At 51.0% G+C, this 8,531-nt stretch overlaps 1 protein-coding gene across 1 annotated transcript in view; it reads left to right on the top strand.

Moving 5' to 3' along the window:
• Positions 1–8,531, top strand: part of YWHAB (tyrosine 3-monooxygenase/tryptophan 5-monooxygenase activation protein beta) — a 290,680-nt gene that overhangs the window by 133,999 nt on the left and 148,150 nt on the right. The window lies entirely within an intron of this gene.

Here is an 8,531-nt window from a genome sequence, read left to right as displayed (position 1 = left end):
CAGTCCGAGTTTCCTTCAGGAGTTGCTCCTCCAGTGATAACAGTGGCAGAAAATGGAACTGAAAAAAATGGTAGCTCGGCTCGAAGAACAGGAAAGCAATCTTCAGCTTTGATTTTAGTCTTTAGCCAATTCAACAATGTTTGTTTTAACCTTTCCTGCTGTCATACCTGCTGCTTAGTGACTCACTTAATTTTGTTTTGGCTTTCAGTCCACCACAGCTCCTGCAAACTCACACTTAGCTTTCCATTTCTTATTTTTAGTGACCTGGCCATGTTTTATTCTGTTCCTCTACCTCCTTCTTTTCTCTCCTGTGGGTGATGCATATGGCAAGCCACATCTTTGAAGACAGTGAGGCAGAAAGCCACAGAATCACAGAATGGTTGGGAACCTCCGGAGATCATTTAGTCCAGCCCCCCTGCTAACACAGCTTCACCTAGTGTAGGTTGCACAGGGTCGTGTCCAGGTTGTTTTTGAGTATCTCCAGAAAAAGAGACTTTCAGAGTAGTTCTGCCTGCGCCTCTCTGCATGGATTGTCTGATTCTGGGGAGAGCAGAGTTTCAGTCACTCCAGACCTAGTGTCCCCATCTAGCTAAAGGCAAATTTGCCAAATGGAACCTTCCCTAGATTGACCCTTGGGGAACATCCCTGGGGCTCATGTGCAGCCCTGGGTGAGATGAGATCTAAGATTCCCAGAAGGCAGCTGATATTCTCAAAATCACTGCAGAGACAAGGACCACAGTTTAGTTCTTCATGACAGGCGTTCACCTGCCCAGGTGAGGCCATCCCCAGACCACAGGCTGGGTCTGCAGGGAGCCTTGGAGACAAAAGTCACTATATCAATGAAAAACACTATTGTTATTTGCTCTGGTGCGTAAACAGAGAAAGCACTTGGGGTTCTGGTTGTGAACACTACCACAAATGGTTGCAAAATAAAGTTTCTTCATCTCCTTCCCCAGCTGTGTTTACTCCAGATGGACACTGTTTGTGGAAGCTGGCTGCAGGGGATTAGCTACACAGCTCTGCTTGTGGGGACGGGGAAGGCTGGGTGCTCCTGCAGCCCTGTGCTGTCACAGCCAGGTGACAACGAGCAGCCCTGAAAGCAGGGGCTGCAAGCTGCTGCTGCCACTGCTTAGTGAGTGCAGGACTTGCTACAGGCTCACTGCTCCACAGGGAAATGTCACCAGCCTCCCTTGTCGCTCCTCCCCAACTTTGCCATGAGAGCAGTGATGGAATTTCTGCCCCAAAATCAAATAGGCATTGAGAAAACAGAAGTTTTTCAGCTCAGATCCCGAGGTTATTTGGGTATGTGCACTGCAGTGGAGCCTGTGGGAATAGCCCAGGGCTGATGTGGAAGGTTCACCACCATGTTCTCTTTTATTACATACAACCTTTCAGGGATGCCCTGACTGCATCCATGCTGTACAGACAAAGCACATTAGTCACAGCTAACAGGCACAAATATTCTTTAAAGAATAGTGACTGGCAGGGGAAAGTAATCACTGGCTGCCAAGTGTGGGGCCAGCGCCGCTCAGGCTTCCAGGAGGCTCTGGGATGGAGCAGCACTGACCAGGCTTATGGAAAACGAGCAGGAATAAACAGTACATGGTTTAAAATTGTTTCAAGCTCCCAAAGCTTTGAAAGAGCTGAATTTGGAAAACACACTCTCCCCTCTCTGGGTGTGCATAGATGGTCTGGGCATAAACCAAATTAGCCACTGGGTGTGAGACTGCCTCTGGGCAAGGAGAGCTCTGGCTCACATGGACCATTTCACCTGCTATCATGGGCTTTTTTTATCAGCCACCTGAAAAGCATCTATTTTGCCTAAATAATGACTCACAGTATCACATATTTGACGTCTGACTTCTGGTTCAAAGCAATTACAACAACAAATAAATACAATAAATGGCAATTGTATTTAATTACAACAATAAATAAATAATGATGGGAATAGACAGTGTTTTACAAGGATCTTTTGTGGGCACAGCCCTGCTTGGTGTGTCATGTACACTGGGAGGACAGAGGTCAATTAGAGTATTTATTTGAGATTAGAGGAAATGACAAGGTAAAAAAAAATAGCCTGTGGGTAATTTTCTGCTGGGAGGAGAGTTGATGGCAAAGGTCAGAGAAGGGCAAATGGAGCTGAATTGGCCCCATGGGCTGGGAATGGTGCAGTAAGGGGTTTTTGAAGGGGTTTTTTCCGCTTAGCAAATACACGTGTGCTGCAGACTCAGCTCTTTCCAGGAGTGTCAGCACAGTGCATTCATTGGACACAAGTGTGTTGCAGAGCCTTAGAAACACAGCTTGGGCTGACTTTAATTGACCTGACCCTGATCCACTTTATCCATCTTTACCACTGGCTTAATTGGGTGGTTGCAATAGCTGCTGGGCTGTTGGTATCAAATCTGTGCTTCCTTATGAGAACACCACATGTCTCTGCAGCCAGAAGGCTCAAGAAAAACAAATCTTTCTTTTAATGGTGAATTCCCACTTTGGAAACCAGAGAGGCACAAACAGGGCCCTGTCTGGACAAGCACAAGGATGCTCTGGAGCCATCCTGGAGGAAAGCAACTGCTCCTTTGCACATGTGTCTGATCCCTGAGGTTAACTGTTTAACTTTTGTATTTTTAGGGAAAATTCCAGGCAGCAAAGTAGGGGTAAAACTGATCTTGGAAGTTATTCCAATGCTTATTTCCCAGGAGCTATATTTAAACCTGTTCCCTTTCTCTTGCCCCCAGAAGTTAATACCAGCTGTGTGTCAGGGTTGCTGACACCTGCAAACAGCTTTCCAAAAATAATAAGTATGTTTATGCTGGGCTTAGATCTTAAAAAAAGGCACTTTTCTATTTTGATTTGGGTTTTTTTTGTTAGTTTGTTGCAGGAGGGGGGTTTGGTTGGTTGTTTTGTTTTGTTTTGTTTACACCAGACACCAGTATCTCACTACAGCCAATTCTAAGTGGTTAATGGAGGAAAGTGTGTTTAGCATTAATTCTATCAGTATAAATGCCACTGTCTTTATAAATATGTCATAATGCTCTATTGGTCAACTTTTCCAGATAAGACATTCTCAGCCCAAACATCCATTGCTTCTGCAAATTTTTTGGTTTTGAAACAAAGCCTTAACTTATCTCAGCAATTCCCATTTAATTTCTGCAGCTTCCCTGCAGGGCAGGGAGAACCTCTGCCCCAGGGTGACCGTCTCTGGAGTCACTGGTGGGAACTCAGCTGTGTCCCATTTGGCTCCTGCTGGGGATCATGGGACTGTGTGGTCAATGGGAAGGGCGAAAACTCCGCTGAGGCTCTACCCTGCTCCCCAGAGGGATTTCATTTCCCCTCTGCTCTCAAAGGAGCTGGAAGCAGACACAACACTGGCCCCCAAAAGCAGAAGCAGATCCTGCATTACCCCCGGTCTCGGGCAGACTTTCTCCCAGCTCTCCATCAGCAGGGAGTGGGTGCTGGGCATTTCCTAAGGATATTCATGCAACTGCAGGGCCAAGAGTGTCAGAAAAAACAGAGAGGGCCACCAAGCAGCTCTCTGGAGGGCTGTTGACTCCTCAGAGGCACCACTGGGCAGACCCCTCTGTGGGGCTCCTGTCTGGCACTGCTCACAAGGAAACCAGAACCCTCACACCCCTAAAACAACAGCAGCCTGAAAACAGTGAGAACCTCCACGGGAGAAATACCTTGAGACACAACCCAGGGAACAGATGTGTGTTAAACAAGTTGCATTTTCCCATTTTGGGGCATTTTTGAGCGGCACAGAAATTCACACCCAGCTGATGATATGCCTAGCATGGGCACAGCCCAGGATGCAGCAACTGGCAGAGCCACGTGGGCAGCTGCAACCCTGCTGCACTGATCCCCTAACCAGATTAGGGCTGGAACACAGAGGGCAAATTTGCACCCAGAATCGTGTATTTCAACCTATTCTGATCTTCTCCTGGACAATAAGGCTACATGAAATGAGCTAGGGGGGAGGTGGACTTCTCCAGATCCCACTGGACAAGTATGCACCCCTCAAAGCACAGCTTTGGAAGTGATCATGCAGAGAGAAGGCAGAGAAATACAGTCAGTGCTTTGGGCTGTGGGAAAGAGCAGTGGTCTGGCAGTGATTCAGATTTGGAAATGCCTCCAAGGCCCACCCTGGAAGCTGTGGGATGTCTAAGGACAAAGGCAGCCCCACTCTCACACACCAGTTTCAGTCCCAGGTGAGAGGAGCACACAGTCCCTGCAGTGCAGAGCAGCCTCACCTCAGCAGGGTCACCTGCCCTCTGCTCTACCTGCTTTGTCAGCCTTTGTCACTGCTAAAATGCAGTGTTCAAGTTCGAGAACAAGGCCATTGTCATCACAAATGGAAGGAGGATTCACCTGGACAGACACCTCAGCTCCTCCTGGGCTCTTGGGCTCTGGCTGCCCTTGGATATCTCTTGTGGGTAAAGACAAGAGCCACCTCCACCCTGTGGGTGAAGATAAGGAGCCAACTCCACCCTATGGAAAGATGTGGCCCAGTTTCTCTTGTGCCAGTGCTGTCAAGGGGAGCTGAGATAAGCCTGGACCAGCACAGCAGCCAAGACAAAAACCTCACCAGGATGTGATCTCTGCCAAGGACAGACCATCATCATTTCATGCCAAGATAAGGAGATAAGGGGGTAGGTGGCTACAAGGCTTCCCTGGCCAAGTGCACCCACCACAGGTTCTGGGGAAAGGCTTTGTGGCTGGGATTTACTGAACCTGCTGCTGCTTGCAAGGTTGGAACCATCTTATTTAGGGTGGGGTGGTAAGAGGTTCCCCCTCCTGCCTTACTGACCTCCAGTAAATCCCAGCCACAAAGCCTTTCCCCAGAACCTGAGGCATCATCCATTGTGGTGAAGGTGGTGCCCAGAGACCCCATCAGGCAGAACAGGGCATTTCTCTGGTGCCTGCACACCATGGGACTCCAGCCCAAGTACACATCAGACCCTCCCTGTCCTGAGCCCAGCTGTCACAAAGAGAAGCCCAGAGATGAGAGCAGCACATGAGCCAGGCATGTTCCAGCACATCCCAGTGGGTTCTCACACCACGCTGGGCAGGTCTCAGTGCAACTCAGTCTGATTTACAGCAGTCAGGATGTGGAGACATGTTCCTTTTTTGTTTTTCTTAAAAGAACAAACACATCCTGATCAGACCTGTGTGTCACAGAGCCGTGACTCAGCAATGCATCTCTGCAACCCTGTCTGCTGAGATTGCTGCCCTCCTGCACACACCAACAGAGATAAGATTTGCACCCAGATTCACCCCAGTCTGGCACAACAAGCTCCTCAGCATTTTTAGCATCATCTCGAAAGGTTCAGCTCACCTGCAGATCAAAACCTCCACAGGAACAGCACTGCTGTGTCCAAGCTGTGGTTGGGACATGACTCCAGTGCCCCACTCTGACCTTCCCTGCCCTCTTCCACAGAGCTGGAAGAGCCCTCCTGGGCCTGGCCCTGAGCACCCTGAGCCCACAGCACAGCCTATGGCTCTGGGACCTGCTGGGGAGGGGGGGAGGAAAGCGTTCCAGGCCCCATCCAGAACACATTCCCCCCACACCCCTTCCTGCAGCACTTCTCTCCAGGGAATTCCACCGGGAGCAGGACACCCTGCTCCAGCAAAGGGTCACTGAGCAGGGCAATACAGATGCAGCTCCCAGGCTGAGCACAAGCCCAGCTGTGGCCAGGGAACACATATCCCTATTCAAGTCCACTTTTTGAATGAGGACCAAGAGACACACGGGCTGACACCTCTGATTTTATCTCTGCAGGGCAGGCCCAGGGCAGCCAAGGCTTTTGCAGTTTTTCACGTATTCAAAGCTCCACAGCCCAAACCCACAGTTCCCCTGAGCTCTTCCCCCCATTCTCCAGAGCTGAACGAGGAGCAGGTCTCCATCCTCACAGGCAACTCACAGCTACATCCAGCGAAGGAGTTACATCAGATGTCACATCATGTTCCATGGCCAACTGCTGCCTAGAAGTCGCAGAGTCACTGGGCAGAGTGACAGGAATCCCAAAGGAAACCTCTGGGCAGGGTGCTGTCTGCACACCCAGCAGCTGTGACCAGCAGGACAAGCTTCTCTGTCCCCAGAAGAAACTCTGATGCCTGGGGTTTAGCAGCACATGTCACACTGTGGAGGGCTGAGCTGTTCTCCAGCCCTCAGGGTAAGCAGGTAATTAGATTATCAGCACACGGCCAGAGGCTGCCACCGGGCCACTGAAGGACAGAGAGGAGCTGAGGACATCATTTCTCTGAATGTGTTCTGGACTGTGGAGCCACGGGTCAGCACCATGTGTCCCATCCTCACTGGGATGGCACAAAGAAAAAGAAAGGGAAAGTGCTTTTGCCAAATCTGACCTTCTTAGAGGTAGTTTGGATGGGATGGAGCACCAGGAAACAGAAATTATCAGCGTAATATTGCCCCCCTCAGACTCTTTCTAATATCACAGCCCCAGCCCAGGCTGCTGCCACAGCAAGAACCCCAAACCTTCCCAGCTAAAAGCACAGCACATCCCCTGCCCAGGGGAATTTGGGAGCTTCCACCTGAACCAAATGCCACTTCTCACCTCCCCACAGGGTGCCCAGACACCACCTCCTGCAGCCTGGTTTGCTGAGTTGTGGATTCCCACACACCCCAGGATCAGCTTTGTGCTTCCTCATGGATTTTAGCTGAGCTCTCAGCCCTCCATCACACACGCCTTGTGGGTGGGACCAGGGGAAGTGGGGTGGGACAGGGCTGCTCAGCTGCTGCCAGGGTGCAGGAGACCCAGCTCACAGGTGGGGAGGTGCTCTCTGTGGAGTCCCTCACTATGGGGAAAGGAGGGCATCTCATCCACTCAAACCCCCACCACACCAGGGATTTAATGCTGGGTTATTCCATGGATACAGCTCTGGCCAAGCCATGCTGCTCAGGCTGTAACACAGCTGTGCCAGAGCTGGAGGGGGTCCCTGGTGTTCTCAGCAGCACTCACACACCAGGGCTAAAGAGTCCATCATTGCCCCAGAGCTTCATCTCCAGCCCAGGCCAGGCCAGATCTTTGTGGCTGTGCCCAAACCCAGATGTTGGGCCAGAAAAGAGAGCAGCATGGACCCAGAGGTGGCAGCCAGGTCCAACCAAGAGCACAGAAAACGAGGCAACATCACAGTGATGGGGCAAGTCCTAGGCCAAGCCAGGAAGTCAGTCGGACCCTCAGGGCTAGGATCAGGTCCAGGAGCACCAGCAGGTCCAGAGCAATGGTGCAGGGAGACACTGAGCCAGGAAAACAGTCAACAGGTGGAAGTCAGGACAAAAAGACACAAGGCCAGGCACCACTGTGGCTGTACTGGAGCCCAGCTTTGCCCCAGCACAGCCAGGAAGAGTCTGAAGCTCTCTTTAAGCTGAGCTTAAATACAGATCCTGGTCCCATGGGCATGGGACTGGCCAGGGTTACAAGGCCCATGAGTGTTTTCAGAGCTCTGACATTTGCAGGTCACATCCTGCAAAGCAAAGCAAAGCAAAGCTGGGGGGATTGTCCCCACTCTTCTATCACCCTGACCCTTCGGAGCCCTTAAACCTGGCAGACAGCAGGGCTTGGGCCTGGCATTGGTCCATCCCTGCTACTGCCCCACCCTGCCTGTAGGTGGGTTTGGTACAGGAGCTGTTCTCCTGCCCAGATTTAGGATATGAAGAGCAGAAATGTAACTTAAATTGTCCTCCCTGATCCCAACACAAAGATGCCATCCCAGGATGTCCACATCACTCATCCTGAAATGCCAGTGAGGGTCTGGCTGATCCCAAAATGAGGATCCCAAACTGAGCACTCATATGAGTTGTTGACTCCTCAGATGGGGCTTGCTGAGCACCACCAGAAACATCAACACCAGGAGCTGCTGCAGGTAGAGGAAGGCAGGTGAGGGGGAGAAGAAGCAGAGGGAGAAGGGGAATAACCAGGTGTTCCCACATATCTCCCCAGTGCTGGCTCCTGGCAGGACTGGTACTACTGGGCTTTACTGGAGCTCTGCCTGACACTTGTCATAGCAAAGGCGGCTGCAAGCCCCAGGGCAAACTAGTCACAGCCTCTTCTTCAGCAAAAAAAATGTTTGAAGAGCATTCTTCACTGTTTTTAGCTGGAGTTTTAATAAACATGAGATGTTTTATTTCATCTAATCCAGGGCCCTGACCCAATTAATATTCTATAGGATCCCCTAGAGCTCTTGTTTTGTTCAGATCTTGGCTTCAAGGGCAGGAGAGTTGAAAACAGATCACTGAGAATCAAACAGCTTCAACTTTTAGGCTGCTGACTCTAGTGAGGTTGGTTTTGTTTCCAAGCAGACGCGATGCAAGGCTGCCTGGGAAGAGTTTTTCCCCCCGTGGCAGCAGAAAGGATTTGCTTAGAAGCAAGAGGTGAATGTCCAGGAGCGGTTCTGACCTCCAGCACCGCCGGCTCCAGCCGGGATGAGCCCGCCTGTGCTCCCAGCGAGGGGCACGGGGAGCCCGGGGCCAGGCCAGAGCTCCGCGGCTCCGGAGAGCCCGGCCCAGCGGCCAC

The sequence above is a fragment of the Taeniopygia guttata genome, chromosome 20 (genome assembly GCF_048771995.1).
Source record: "Taeniopygia guttata chromosome 20, bTaeGut7.mat, whole genome shotgun sequence".
NCBI lineage: Eukaryota > Metazoa > Chordata > Aves > Passeriformes > Estrildidae > Taeniopygia > Taeniopygia guttata.
Note: the sequence above shows the minus strand (reverse complement) of the source record. Positions and strands in the feature narration are given on the sequence as shown.